We start from the raw sequence: 15846 nt of genomic DNA, 5'->3' as shown, positions 1-15846 counted from the left end.
AAAATATTATCAGCCATGAATAAGATGACTCACATGAAGTTTTTCCCTAGTTGCCATTTTTAACAAATTATATATGTATATCGATCCACTTCAATGATCATTACGCGAAGCTCCAAATCCTCTTCCACTATATATATATATATAAACCAATGTTGCATAGGTTGGGACTTTAGTTTTGATTTCATGGGATTTTATGAAAACTTTGGAGCTAATATAAAATCAGCAAAAGACAAAGAAAATAATTGCAACATTTTCATATTTTATTTACTTTTCATTCCTTGAACATGAGTTATTATTTTCCTATCTTAATTCTCTCTCTAGTTTAGATTTAAGAAGTCGATGATCTTGGGCACATGAAAACTTCATTAAAATGCAACTTCTTCATACTTTTAACCTCAATCAAAAGAAGTTACCTCTTTTTGGAGAAAATCAGTATCTTTCATGTAAATCTCAGTGAAATTATTCAAGGTAAGTCTCGTACGGCTCATTTTCATCTGTTACCATTTTCTTTATGATTTTTGTTTCAACTTTTTTTTTAGTATTCATTGATCTAAAGCTCTATTTTTGCAGGTTTTCAAGAATTCCTATGATAATCCAACACCTCTTCTTTCTAAGATTTGGAATCTGTTCTCCTCATTTGGCTTGTTTTTTGCATTAGGCAAAGTAGTTATGATGTTCAACAAGTTGTAAATAAGCTAAATTAGGAAGTCTCTTAACCTTTATTTTGTTTTTCATAAGCCTTATTTTTATTAAAAAAGGGGAGGGACACATTATTTGACTTCATTCTCTCATAATTGTTATCTAGTCTTTGTTTGAATTAAAAGCCTAATTACCTATAACTCTGCGAGATATAATTCATCAAAATCTCAATTTAAGAAAACCATACATGTTTTCCTCACAATTGTTCTTTTGTTGAGACTTATTTTCATAGTTGTTCTTGTTGGAGTTTCTTTCAATCATGGATTTTATTTTAACTTTCCTTTTTTGGTTTTTTTTTTTTCATTTACTATTTTTGGAGTGTGTTGATTTCACTTTCGTTTCAAATTGGTTTTGGTGATATTACCAAAGATTTATATGGAATAATTTTTCTTACCCAACATTGGTCGGCATGCATGGAGAATTTTTACTCTGTTAATTTCATGGGTTTTCATTTACCTTAAAGGGACATCTTCATTGAATTCTAAGTCCTCTTACCTCAATTTTTCCCCTGAAGGAACATTCATATTTTTCAAGTGATAGGGTTCATATTTTCAAGGAAAGAAATGATTTGAGTCTAACTCAGTGAATCTCACCCATCTCTCCACTTCACATAAAAGCCTCTAGATTGATAGTTGTAAGGAAAGATGAGGGAGTCAAAATTCTATAAGTATTATATCCATGGTCTTTAAAATCTCTTGTACCACCTCGCCCTCTTCAACCAATTGCTAAAAGCAATTCTCTAAATAAATTTTATCAAAATGGTTGTAAAAAAGGGTTGAAAACACATGTGTGGGACACACAAGTAAATTTTTCGGGGTATTGAACAGACTCATTGGTAGCAGGGTTATGCTTGTGTGGTTCTAAGACAACTTCATCGAGGCACTAAACAGGCTTGTTGGCAGTGAAGCGATGTCGAATAAGGGAGATTATTTATATTGATGGATATGTACTCTTTTTAAACATCCTGTCTGTATCTCTTCCATCACTCGCATGACGTAAATTTAAACTTAAATATTCCCCTAAATACACGGATTCATGGTTTTAGACTGAGTTTGTTTCAAGTACTTAACTTTTTATAACTTATATTGCTTGATTAATGTGGGACCTATGAGAAATGTTTTGATGTTTGAAGGATTGATGAAATTAATCACTTCAACCTTTTAGTAAATTTAAACTCATTTTTAATCAGAAATAATTGCTTCTTCCCCATGTGTCACCGTTTTTGTGACCACAATACCCCATAATTTTTCAAACTTATTTTGGGAACCCTTCATGTAAATTTTGGTCATATCACTTCCTTCATGCTTTGATTTTGTTAATTTTGCGAGATTTTTACTTTTCTTGGTTTTCTGCTTTGATCACTTCATTGTGTGCGATTTTTTGCTAGCGGAACCCAATGACTCAAATTTCTCTAAATTTTGACTCATGGTTTGAAAATGATGCTTGTTGAAAGTTTGATTGATTTTCACCCCTTAAACTTAAATCTGTAAAAATTGTATTTTATAAATTTAATTAGCTTCAATTTGGTTAATAAAATTATTTGATTAATTTAGGTTAATTAAATTAATTATTGTTTATTTAATTAATTTATAAGTAATATTATCTAATTAATTATTAAAATAATTTAATTTTAATTTAATATTCATTTAAGAACCACCGTAGCCGAGAAATGGTAAAAAAAAATTGTAAATATTAAGAAAACATATATTATCAAATACAGAAATTAAAATATTTAGAAATAAAACAGAAATTAAAATATTTAGAAATAAAACAGAAATTAAAATATTTAGAAATAAAACATAATTATGACGTCATTTCATTCATGGCATTCTAGAGGTTCAATATTGTTCATCATTCATGGAAGGAGCACGAAGGGACTTTAGATTAATTCTAGCGGGAGGCTTTATTAAGTGGAAAGATTTGGAGTGGGGGACGGCCCACATTTCACTATGGGCCTCCACCCACTCCTCTCCTACGCATTTACTCACCTTCACATATAACCCTCATATTTCATTCAACTATGACACGTATTAAAGCTCTTCTCTCATTTTTATTTATGTTATATAGTTTATTTATTTTGTTTTGAATTATTTATTTATTTATTTGTTTTTTAATTAAAATTAATCAAAAGTTAAATTTTAATAAAACATTATTATTGCCTAGAAATTTTGTTCAAATTGTGCATTATCTAGTAAATAGTCAGTTTGGAATTTAATTTTGGAAATTTTTATCTCAAGATTTATGCAGCCAAATGAGGCCCAAGACAGCTTGTTGGAAATCCAAAATCATGGAGAACAATATGGAAACATTAAATAAAGCAAATATGAACATTTAATATGCCAAAAAAATAGGCATAAGTTGGAGCTACGAATTTGGGAATTTGTTTTGGAGAATTTTTAGTTTTCCCAAAATGGCTTGTTGCAAATTCGTTTTGAATATCAATTTTGGCCATAGATTATCTCCACGGGAAGCAATGTGAAGTACAAATTTGGTTTGATTTATTTATCAAATTAGTTTTGAATTCGTTAATTTGTTTGCACAATTTAGAAATATGGGTTTTTCTTGATTTTTATTGGTTTGAATTTTCATTTTGGAATGGATTTTGGCAGGGAATTGTTACGAGGAGATTAATCAAAGGATTTGGAGCAATAGGATTGTACCAACAGAGAAGGAAAAGTAGGATTTACAACTCCAAAATTGATGTATCTGAACTTCTTTCAACAAATCTCCTTTTTGGAAATTATTTTGTAAAATTATAAGTAACAATTTGGAGAATGAGGAAGAGGTTTTTTTTTCTCTGTAATTTTTAGATTCTGAGCACTATTCTGAGGAGAATTTTAGGTGTAGGCAAAAAGGAATACTTAGATCTGAGTTTCTTAGGGATTTTATTTTCAAGATCTAGTCCTTTTCTTTGAGATAGAGTTCACACTATTGCAACTATTTCCTTCAACAACAAAGCTAATGATTTTGAAAGCACTGTTGGAGAATCATTAAAAACAAAAAAGGAAATCATGCTTATTATTTATATGCAAATACTTTTATTTATTAATGCAGATTTATTCTTTTAATGGCAGTTTTGTGCCAATTGTTTCATTTTTTGCACTTTTGCTTGATATGAGAATGATTGTCTACTAGATCAGCTATCTGATTTACTAGTTTTATAGCTATGTTATTTATTTGTAATCTTCTCTTGTGCTTAATCAAATTTCTAAGTAACTATTTACTCATAAATTTACCATTTAAAAATAGATTTAACTGTCATTGAACTGTATGAACTATTTTTGCATTCTAATTGCTAATCTTTCATTATTTTAAATATATGAACATAGCATGTTTTGTAATAATAATATCAATTGGCAAAACTATTTCAATAGCCTGATATTTATCACAAAAAATGCATGTTAGATATCCATATTAATTGAATTCTTGCACTTGGTATTTGGGGCTATCTCTTAAGTATCGAGTTAGATTAGTTTCCTTTACTTTTCTGCAATAGTAAGTAGGATTACTTGAGATTTAATTTCATATTTAGTTCTCATTTGTTTTAGAAGTCTCCTCATGCAGGAGCAACCTTAGGTGTGGTTTGGTTGAGCCCTCAATTCAACTTAAGGATTTCTTTCTTTTAAACATGCAGTAAGCGAGTAGGTTTTATTTCCTCTTCTTGTTGATTATAAATTAGAGAAATCACAAGCCAACAAGGAGGGAGAATGGGTAACTGGACCCAATAGAACCAATCATAACCACCAACACAAAAAGGGTTTGATTTGGGTCTCTAATCAGGTTGTCTCCCTAAATGTTGATGAGGTCAATTTTGGCCATCAACGCCTTGTTCTTGCAAGACATAAAGTCTTGGGTAGTATGAAAGGAAAAATTACTGAACCAACTGATAAAGCAGGAAAATACAAGTACCAAGAAGATGACATCTTGGCTATGAGCATCATTGTGGAATCTATTAGAGATAATTGACTTCCTTATATTGTTGATCATAAATATTCCAAGGAAATGTACGAGGCTCTCACTGGATTATATACCATCAACAATATTAGTCAATCTATAAGTCTAAGGAATCAACTTCGTGGTGTTAAGATGATTGTGAATATTACTATGGCATCACATTTCATAAGAATTTCTCAATTAAGAGATCAACTCAAAACTATTGATGAAGATGTACCTGATAAAGAACTAGTAGTTGTAGCACCCAATGGTCTGCCTGACTCTTGGGATTCTTTTGCATCAAGTATATGTGGCAGAGAAACTATTGAATAACTAGGTTTGTTCTTCATAATATGTTATGTACTCTTGATTTTATATATTTGGCGTAAAAGGAAAAAAGAAAATTATTATTGTTATTTTATAGCATGGGTTTCATATTCAAGGTTAAATTGTTCTATGTCAAAGCACTCATTGTGTGCTTCTAGGTTTTGTCATAGAGTCAAGAATTCAAAAGAGTCATTGTCATATTTGTATTGGGCATTTTCTAACAAGTCAAAAGAATTTATTTTGAGTCAAAAGTGTCAAAAATTCCCCTCCAAAACCAAGTCGGCCTAGTTAGGGTTATTCCTTCTCCTTGAACGCCTATATTTAAGAGACCATTCGACTTCATTTGGAAACTCTCTCATTCGTTCACTCAAGAAATAGAAGACAAGAATAAAAAGGGTAAGCAAAGGTATAGAAGGAAGAAGGAAAGAAAAAATTCTAAATTTTACTCTCTATTTCTCACACATGCAAAAAGAAGCTAGGGTTTCTGTAGCTACAAGGTTGAATTTTTCTGATCTCTCAAGAAGGACTGAAATCTGAAGTAAGGAAGTTTATTTTATGGTCTACTTGCCTAGAAGGAATAAGCAAGCTAAGAGAATCAAGGAAGAAGCAAAAATATCCTCTCTATCCCACACATACAAAGTTGCAACAGTTACTAGATGGTCGAAGTTGCAACTGTTGTTGGAGGGTCAAAATTTGTTGCTAGAAGTGATTGAAGAAGGTTTGACTAATTTTGACTTTGAGAAGGTAATCTCATCAAGAAGTAAGGTTGACTTGGTCTTGGAGGTGTCTCTGTATTATGTCTAAGGGTTTTGGAATTCGTCATTTGAAGATTCTATAAGAAGAGTAGAGTTTCTTGTGGGTTTTCCTCTCTAGGAGAGGTTTTGGCCTTGGCTAGCAGCCTACATCTAGTGCCCATTTTTTCTATTGATCTTCATTTTTTGGTAGTTGTTTGATTATAAGAACACCATAATAATCAAGATAATAAGAATCAAATTAAAAGTACATCTGGTTAAAGTAAAAGGACATCACAAGCAATTATCAAGTTTAGACATCACACCTAATCTAACCACCCTAAATTTCTCAAAATGGGATCAGATCTAAGGTAACAAGAAAAGGCGGCTTGAAGATCACTCAATTTAAAAAGGATAAATAAGGTTCGAATATAAGAGGAAGAACATCAATCACAAAGACCCTACCATCTTGAAGAAAGAACTCTTGAAATAACAAAAGAATACCTCAAGGACCCTACCTCCATTTCAAAGAAAGAAGGACTTTACACATTTGAAGCATCTTGGGAAGCCTCCCACATTCTACATCATCATCTAAAGGAATCGAGAAGAGTGCTTCATTATCATCAAAGGAATCAAAGTGATCTCCCTCATATTGAATAAAATATCACACCTCAAGAATTTTGAAGAAAGAAGAACATCTCTCCTCATCTTGAAGAAGAAGGATTGTCATCTTGAAGAAGGAAGATCATCCCTCCCTCATTCTAAATCTCACACTCTAGTGGAAGATATCATCATCAAGGAGGCATATTCATTTTTCAAGTAAGTTCTTTATATTCATGTTTCAATCTACAAATCAAATGACTACTTTATGAAAGGAGAACAATAAACTTGTTGGGACATCAAACTACCTTGCATGGAAGAAAATAATAGATTTGATTCTTAGAGAAAATATTTTTTTTGATTGTGTCAAGGGCTCAAGGGCTCCATCACAAAGCTTCCTCAAGAAAAATCTCAAGCATTATCAAAATATATGAAAGAAGAAATAAGGGTGCAAAGAATCCTCATTGAATATATCAAGGATTCTCTCATTCCCTTTGTAGAAAAATTAAAGACATTGAAAGACATCTATGACAAATTGGTAGAGATATACTCTATAAGCACAAATGGGGAAATAATATCCTTAAGAACCAAATTATACAAAATTAAATTATCAAAGGAAGAAGGGCTAGCTTCATATCTCATGAAGATATCTCAAATTAAATATCAACTACAAGATCTAGGAGAAACAATGTCAGATCCATAAATGACCACTTGTGTACTCAATGCACTACCGAATGAATGGGACAACTTTGTATCAAGCATCTATGCAAATAAGGAAGCTACACCATTCAATTATCTATGGGAATTATGTAAGATCGAAGAAACCATATTAAAATAAAAGAATGGTGTTGAATCCAATGAGCAGTCTCAATAATTTGTAGCTATGTCAAGGAAAAAAGGAAAGTTTGGAAAGTTTGAGCCACGAAAGAAATTTCAAAAGAAAGTTAACATGTCTAAAATTCAATGTTATGAATGTAATGAATATGGGCACTACAAGAGGAATTATCCTAAACTCAAGAAGGGAAACAAGAAAATGAAAGAAAAAAATAAAGCCCATGTGATCGAAGAAGTAGAAGAACAAGAAGAGAAGAAAACAAAGATGAAAGAAGTGAAATACCTCTACTATTAAAGGTCTCTCATACATAAAGTTCATTTTCAAGACAAAAATCATGATAGGAAGCATGACAACTATGGTAGGATGCATTGCAGCAATGATTGAGATGGCATCATTATTAGAAGCATAGAAAGATAGTAGAAGTAGCAGTTTGCAGGGTTGAAGCAGTCATCTTACTAGATAGAAAGAAAGAAGCTCATCACATCATCATTAAAAAGAAACATTTACAAAATAAGAATCATCAAGATCCTTCATTGAAATCTTTGTTGAAAGTTTCACCCCTACTTGGAAGAAGCAAGTGCTACATAGATGGTCTACATTCCACCTATTGTGGAGTCCATAATTTAGAAAAATAAAGGTAGGATGACAGGAAATGTAGCATGACGATTTAATTGAAGTATTTTCATCTTCAATCAAGAGAAAGAGAAGATGCTACGTAAATCCTTGATGACCACATGAAGGAATAGGTGTATAGATTTGATGACTTTTGGATATATAGACAAAGTCGTGCCGTCACTTTCTTGCAAAAGATAATGATTGAAATGCTCTATCTCATGAGCATGATTGAAGAAAAAGGAACTATTCCTTATAGATGATACATGAAGGCATAAATACAACATGCCCTAAATTATTCTATATAATGACATGATAGAATAAACATTATATGACCTCATGAATAATATGAGGTAGTGGGCAACAATCGTTCTTATGCAGAGAAAAACAAATGTATAGAAATGTTGAAGAAAACAATATGTGAAGAAGTTGAAAGAAGAGTTTGTGGAAAATACAACTACATAGATAATATGGATAATCAACGTTTGACGTTAAAAATATTGGCTATGACATCTCCATAAAGAAGTTATGAATACCTTGATAAGTATGATGAAGAAGGAGAACCTTGGTAGTGTTGAAAAAATGTAGCAAGAAAGGCTCAATTTGACTTTAGCCTTAGTCAAAATGAGTAAATCAAATTTCCACATCAGCAGGACAACTTGGAGTCAATTAACTAGTGTGACATGGATCTTATCACTCAATTAACTGGGTAAGCTCAAGTTAGAGGACTTGGAGTTTAGTTATGCATGTGTGATTGCTAATTTGTAGCAATCTAATTCAATTATATTAAGTTGTGTTTAGTTAATTGACCTCTAACTATTGTTGGAGTTAGTTGAAGATCGGTAGTGCAGTGAGACATCAGTCTAACTCAGAAATTTCTTAGTTAACTAATCAATCAACCCAAAAAAACTCATGCATGCAAGGAATTCAAATTTCCAACTGTGGTGGAGATTCCAAGGCAGTGTAACATTAGTTGTAAACTAGTTTGAATGTATAATTGTTGCATGCAAGTAGGAGAATCATTCCTTGGGAATTACGCAATAAAATAGGGGGAAATTCATATCTTTTAGGAGCTAACTTCCTCAGGTATTTTGCAAGTAAATAGGAGGCTAGGAAGGGGCATAAAGTGGCTAAGTTTTGGCTATAGTTGCTCATTTAGAGTGAGGATAGTTTTACCTTTGCAGGTTGTGCTTAGAGTTTAAGCATGAAATTGTAATAGTTTCTCTATTATTTTGAATCAATGCAATAGATGTTGAGGGTTTTTTCCCAATTGGATTCCCCTAGAAAAAATATTTGTGCATGTGTTTTATTTCTTATGGCATGTTTGATACTGTTGTTATAGACTGTGAATTAATTTCCGCAGAGCAGTAGAGTAGAATTGTGTCTCTTCATTTAGATTAAATTTCTTGAGCAGTTGTAATTATATCACCGTGTTTTTACATGGTATCGGATCCCTAAAATAACATTAGAACTAGTCATTGAAGTCCTCATGTATAGTGATAATTGAAGAACTAATGAGATGTTAAGAGGTAGAGTTATGGAGCCTTAGTTCAGGGTAGATCTAGAAGACCCTTTGTGCAGACTTCTTAATGGAGCTAGAGGGATGCTAATGGGCATATCAATGAGCCAATGTTTAGTGAAAAAAAGGAGGTGTGATCATTGACATTGGCAGATTGAGGAGCAAATACATTTCCCACAGGGGGATCGAGACTCAGAGGGAGTCTAGTTTTAAAGGGAATAGACCTATGGAAGCTGAAGCAGTAACAAAGAAATAACAACAATAGTATGAGTAGATCAAATTTTTCCATGCATGTAGCTATACCTCTAGGAGTGAGGTGGGTCGATGTAGAACCTTAACCCCAAAGTTGCATAGTTTGAGCAGAGTCCAATGAGGTGTTCTCCTCGTGGATCATTACTTTTCTACCAGGGCCCACAATACTCAATAGGAGGATCAATGTTAGTCATATATTGAGGAGTGTAGAGGAGTGTTGACAGCAGAGTAAGAGGCTCAGTGGCAAAGCAACAACAACATAGTTTTCCCAGTAGAAGGTTGCAAAAATTGTTGATTCAAATTTTTTTTGGATGTTCCTCAGTTGTATTTAATGCAATGCAACAACAATAGTGAGAGGTAGTGCTATAGTACATTATACAAGTGATGGATAGGGGTGATTGATAATCCCTTTTGTTTTTTTCCCTTGGAAAAATCTAGGTAGATCAACCCCGAAGGGAATCTTTTAAAGCTCGTTGGCCATACTAGAAGGGCCTAACCCTAAGGGTGTCGAGGAGAATTGACCCTGTGACCTCTCGATCAGCGACGTACTTAACAACAGGTCCTAAACTAGTTGAGCTAACCCTTGGGGTTTGATAATCCCTTTCTTGCTAAGAGGGAGTGTTGAAAAAATGTAGCAAGAAAGGATCAATTTGACTTTAGCCTTAGTCAAATTGAGTAAATCAAAATTTCCACATCAGTAGGACAACGTGGAGGCACTTAACTAGTGTAACATGGATCTTTTCACTCAGTTAATTGAGTAAATTTTAGTTAGAGGACTTGGATTTTAGTTATGCATGTGTGATTGCTAATTTTTAGCAATTTAATTCAGTTATATTAAGTTTTGTTCAGGTAAATGACCTCTAACTATTTTTGGAGTCGATTGAAGGTCAGTAGTGTAGTGAGACATCAGTATAACTCATAGACATGTCAGTTAACTGACCAATCAACCCAAAATAGCTCATTCGTACAAGAAATTTGAATTTCCCAACTATGGTAGAGATTCCAAGGCAGTGTAACATCAGTTGTAAACTAGTTTGAGTGTACAATTGTTGCATGTAAGCAAGAGAATCATTCCTTGGAAATTACGCAAACAAATAGGGGGAAATTCCTATATTTTAGGAGCTAATTTCCTTGGGAATTGCGCAAGGAAATAGGAGGCTAGGAAGGGGCATAAAGTGGCTAATTTTTTTCTGGAGTTGCTCATTCAAAGTGATGACTTTTTTACCTTTACAGGTTGTGCTCAAAGTTGGAGCATGCAATTGTAATAATTTCTTTATTCTTTTGAATCAACAATAGACGTTGAGGTGTTTTTCCCAATTGGGTTCGCCAAGAAAATATATTGTGCATGTGTGTTATTTCTTATTGCATGTCTGAGACTATTGTTCTAGATTGTGAATTAATTTCCGCAGAGCAGTAGAGTAGAATTGTGTCTCTTAATTTAGATTAAATTTCCTGAGTATTTGAAATTATATCACCATATTTATACAGGTAGTAAATGTCTTGGAGATGGATTCGTACAATATGCAAGGATGTTTTGACAAAGGGCCATCATAAAGAGGTAATGATATTTTTTGAAGTTCACTTTTGATTTTTTAAAGCAAGCATCTAGTTGGATTGGAAAAAGGGATACCTGGAAAAAAGTTGTAGAACTACATCTAGATCTAGTACACATAAATTTGGATGGATGATTATGAAAATAACATGCCTTGGAAGAGGTAGCAGTAGGAAGGATAGCTAGATGATGACAAAGAAGGCCACTTTCTGATGAAAAGAAGGATGACATGACTAACATTACTTTGTTCAACACTATGTTTCATTGAAAAGAAAGAGGGAAAGTGATGAAGAAGATGGTTGAAGCCCTACGAAGAAGTTATGGAAGAAGATGGATCCATGATGTAGAAATTGAATTTTATTCATGACATGATGATGCAAAAAGAGGATCCCTGCAAGCAGTTGATATTACCATGATCTCCACAAGTTAATAGTTAGTTGTTGTTGGAAACAAATCCCTAATTAAGAGGGAGCTTGGGTATATTACTTTCATGTAAAGGAATGAGTAGATCCTCCCTAGTTGAGAGGGAGAAAGGGACACATAATTCTTGTCTTCACAACATGAAGAAAGAATGGAGGGTTGTGTAATAATTTGAGACCGATATTGATATTCTTTGAGGATGAGTTAGGGAATCCACTAGGAAAGAGTAGTTGAAGAGGAGGTTCCTTGAGGATGTGTAAATCCAAGAAGGGAATGGTCCTAAAAGGACATTCCTTGTGAACATCCAGATGGGTTATATGCCTTGAGAGACAATGATGAAAGTGTCTATAAACCATTGTCTCCCCAACATTGTGCTCTAATCTAGTGGAGAGATAGAGTTGTTATTCAAGGCTTGTTATATGACAATGTTGGTCGATATTATGAGATGCACTAATATAATCTGAAAATATAGCTTATGAGGTGGCTTACCAATCCAACTCTTCCTATGAGAATTATTCAGTATGAGAATGTCCATGTACCATATAGCATTATGAATACCTCCCTAGTTAAGAGGGAGTGTTGAAATGTGTAACTAGGTTTGGTGTACTCTTGATTTTATGTATTTGATGTAAAAGGAAAAAAGAAAATTGTTATTTTTATTTTATAGCATGGATTTCATGCTCAAGGTTAAATTTTTCTAGGTCAAAGCATCCATTGTGTGCTTCTAGGTTTTGTCATAGAGTCAAGAAGTCAAAATAGTCATTATCATATGTAGTAGACCCTATTGGGAATTTTGTAACAAGTAAAAAGAATCTATTTTGAGTCAAAACTGTAAAAAATTCCCCTCTAAGACCAAGTTGGCATAGCAGTGAAGAAGTTAGCCTAATTAGGGTTATTCGTCCCACTTGAAAGCCTATACATAAGAGACCATTCTACTTCATTTGGACATTCTCTCACTCATTCACTCAAGAAAGCAAAGAAAAGAATAAAAAGGGAAAGTGAAGGACTAGAAGGAAGAAGGCAAGACGAAATTCTAAATTTTACTCTCTCTATCTCTCACACATGTGAAAATAATCTAGGGCTTATGCAGCTACAAGGTTGATTTTTTTGATCTCTAAACAAGGACCGAAATCTGAAGTAAGGAAGTTTATTTTATGGTCTACTAGTCTAGAAGGAATAAGCAAGCTAATCGAAGAAAGGAAGAATAAAATTAGCCTTTCAATCCCACATGTGCAAAGTTGCAACAATTTTTGAAGGATCGAAGTCGCAACACTTACTGGAGGGTCGAAGTTGTAACAGTTGTTGGGGGGCCAAAATTTGTTGCTAGAAGCTATTGAAGAATGTTTTACTAGTTTTCACTTTGAGAAGGCAAGTTCATCAAGAAGGAAGGTTCTTAGTCTCAGAGGGGTCTTTGTCTTGGGTATAAGGGTCTTGGAATTTGTCATTTGAAGATTCTATAAGAAGAGAATAATTTCTTGTGGGTTTTCCTCTTGAGGAGAGGTTTTGGCCCTGGCTAGTAGTCTACATTTAGTGTCCATTTGTTCTATTGATCTTCATGTTTTGGTAGTTGTTTGATGATAATAAGACCATAATAATCAAAATCATAAGAAGAAAATTATAAGTACATCCAGTTAAAGTAAAAGAACATCACAAGAAGTTATCAAATTTAGAGAAATCACACCTAATCTAGTTGCCCTAGATTTCTCAACAAAAACTGCACTTACCTTTGATAAACTATGAGTTTCTTGCACCCAAGAAGAATCTAGGATCGTCTAAAGGTAAGATTTCAAATCTAGGTGAATATTCTCAATCTTTTGCAGCCCACTCAAATAATAGCAAGAGAAGAAGAAATTTTGGAAGATTTCAAAGAAATACTACTAGAAGACCTACTTCAAGACCTTCTCCTGGAAGAGCACCTATTCCACAATGATGACCTCATCTTCCCTCTCAAGAAAGAAGGGACATGTCAATTGTTCAATGTTTTTTTTACCAAGCATATGGTCACTATCAAAATAGGTGTCCTTAAAGCCTATGATGATCGAAAAAGGAAATGGAAGCAACATGATTTTGCAGCTGATATTAATGAACCTTCATACAAGAGGAGGCCTAGGAAGAAAGATTTTGATAATGATGAATGTTCTTTTTATTCTACTTTCACAGGTTCTATTGCAGGTCATGATGAAATTTGGTTGGTGGATAGTGGTGCCTCTAGGCACATGATTGGAAGTCATGAGACAATTTGAATTAGTTGAGAAGAAGATACCTCAAAGGGTGGAGCTTGGTGACAATGGAAAATATGAAGTCAAAGGCATTGGTTCATCATCTTTCCAATTGGAATCAGGAGGTTATGTCTCTATTAATAATATTTTATATGTTCCTGGTTTGAAGAATATTTTTTTATCCATTTAATCTCTTGAAGACAAAGGATATCGAATTGCCTTCATTGATGGTCAAGTTCTAGTATGGAAGAAAGAGTCCTCCTTTGAATCTGCCAAATCCATTGGTGTAAGAATAGGAGGCCTATAACATCTCCTTGGTTGTTGAATTCAAGCCTTGATATACGACACCACTAATCTTTGTGAACTATGGCATTGAAGGTACACTCATGTTCATTCCAAAGCATTGACTATAATGAAAGTTTTGTTAAAGGTGTACCTAATCAATATTGAACATGATGGAGTTTGCAAAGGATGTGCTCTTGGGGAAAATGTCAAAGGAAGATTTACTAGCAGTGATAGTAAGTCCAAAGGAATCTTGGATCTTATAGATTCTGATGTTTGTGGACCTATGTCTAATAAATCCTTGGGTGGTTATTTTTACTATGTCACTTTCATTGATGATTACTCAAGTAAAACATGGATTTATTTCTTGAAATCTAAGGATGAAGTGTTTGAAAAGTTTCGAGAATTCAAGGCATAGATTGAAAATTCTACAGGAAGAAGGATCAAGACTTTAATATCTGATAATGGAGGAGAATGTGTATCCAAGGGGTTGATTTCTTTCTACAAGGATGATGGAATTAAGAGGGACATGATAGTCTCGTAAAATCCTCAAAAAATGGTGTTGCTGAAAGAAAAGGAAAAATTATTATGGAAGTTGTGAAAGCCATGCTTCGTGATCAATAGATGCCTATATTTATCTAGGGAGAAGCTTCAAATACAATTGTTTATGTCCAGAATAGATGTCCACATTGAATCTTGGAACATAAGACTCCTGAAGAAGTCTTCACAGGTGAGAAGCCCAATGTTGAAAATTTAAGAATTTTTGGTTGTTTTGTTTATATTCATGTGCCCAAGGAGAAATAGACAAAGTTGGATCCTTCTGGGAAGAAGGAAACTTTTGTTGGTTACAGTAAAAATTCAAAATATATATTCCAGGACAATGATCAATTGAAACTAGCACGGGTGTCATTTTTTATGAGGATGTTTCTTTCTGGAAGTCCAAAGGATCACACTTGGACTCTGATGATGAGATGCAGGTGGCTCCTAAGAATGTGAAATAAAAACCAAAAGAGCATGAAACTATGGAACAAGATCCTCTAGAAGAGTCTCATGAAGCACTTGAATTTGTTTATCCACTAAGATTCATTGTACCTAAGATGAGAAAAATACCATCTTGGATTGGAAGAAAATTGAAAGAAGAATAAGGACATGCTACACCTTGTGTCACCTTCAGAGAAAGCAAGAGGCCAAAGAAGTATTTAGGTTATGCAACATTGATGTGCAATGTCATTGAATTTGATCCATCCACCTATGAAGAAAACATTCTTCCATTACTGCAGCTTTCGAATGGTGGGTTTCTCAAAAAATCATCTGGTGCCCCATTCCTTTAATTGTTTTCTGGTTCATATGGAAGTGGAGGAATAAAAGAATCTTCCAAAACAGTAAGGAGGATTTCGGGTGTACTCTGGACAAGGTTATTCCTTTTTATGACTCCATTCTCCATAACATTCCCCTACAGAAATATCAAAAGGTGGCTGCCTCTGACTCTCTACAGCTCAACTTCCCAAGGGCACACTTTGACGGTGCAGCAAAAGATGGCGTTTGTGCTTGTGGTGTTTACATTGGTATTTCAAGTGATCTCCAATACTATATGTATTGGAATGGTGGCAATGGGACAAATAACAAAGCAGAAACAATGGCACTGCATGGACTGCTACTTTTCTGTACTTTCATGGACATCAGCCCTATCAATGTTTATGGAGACTCTAAGTTTATCATTGAACATGTAAAAGGCAATCATCATATAAAAAATGATAACCTTTCAGGATGGCTGGACAGGATAGCTGCACTATGGAAGCCTGATATATTCCCTATTTTCCACATAAAGCGCAAACATAATGATCTGGCAGATAAACTTTCAAAGG

Source organism: Pinus tabuliformis, chromosome 3_1 (genome assembly GCF_031772625.1).
Source record: "Pinus tabuliformis cultivar Carrire ecotype Pingquan chromosome 3_1, CPIR1, whole genome shotgun sequence".
NCBI classification, from domain to species: domain Eukaryota; kingdom Viridiplantae; phylum Streptophyta; class Pinopsida; order Pinales; family Pinaceae; genus Pinus; species Pinus tabuliformis.
This window is presented reverse-complemented; position numbering follows the sequence as displayed.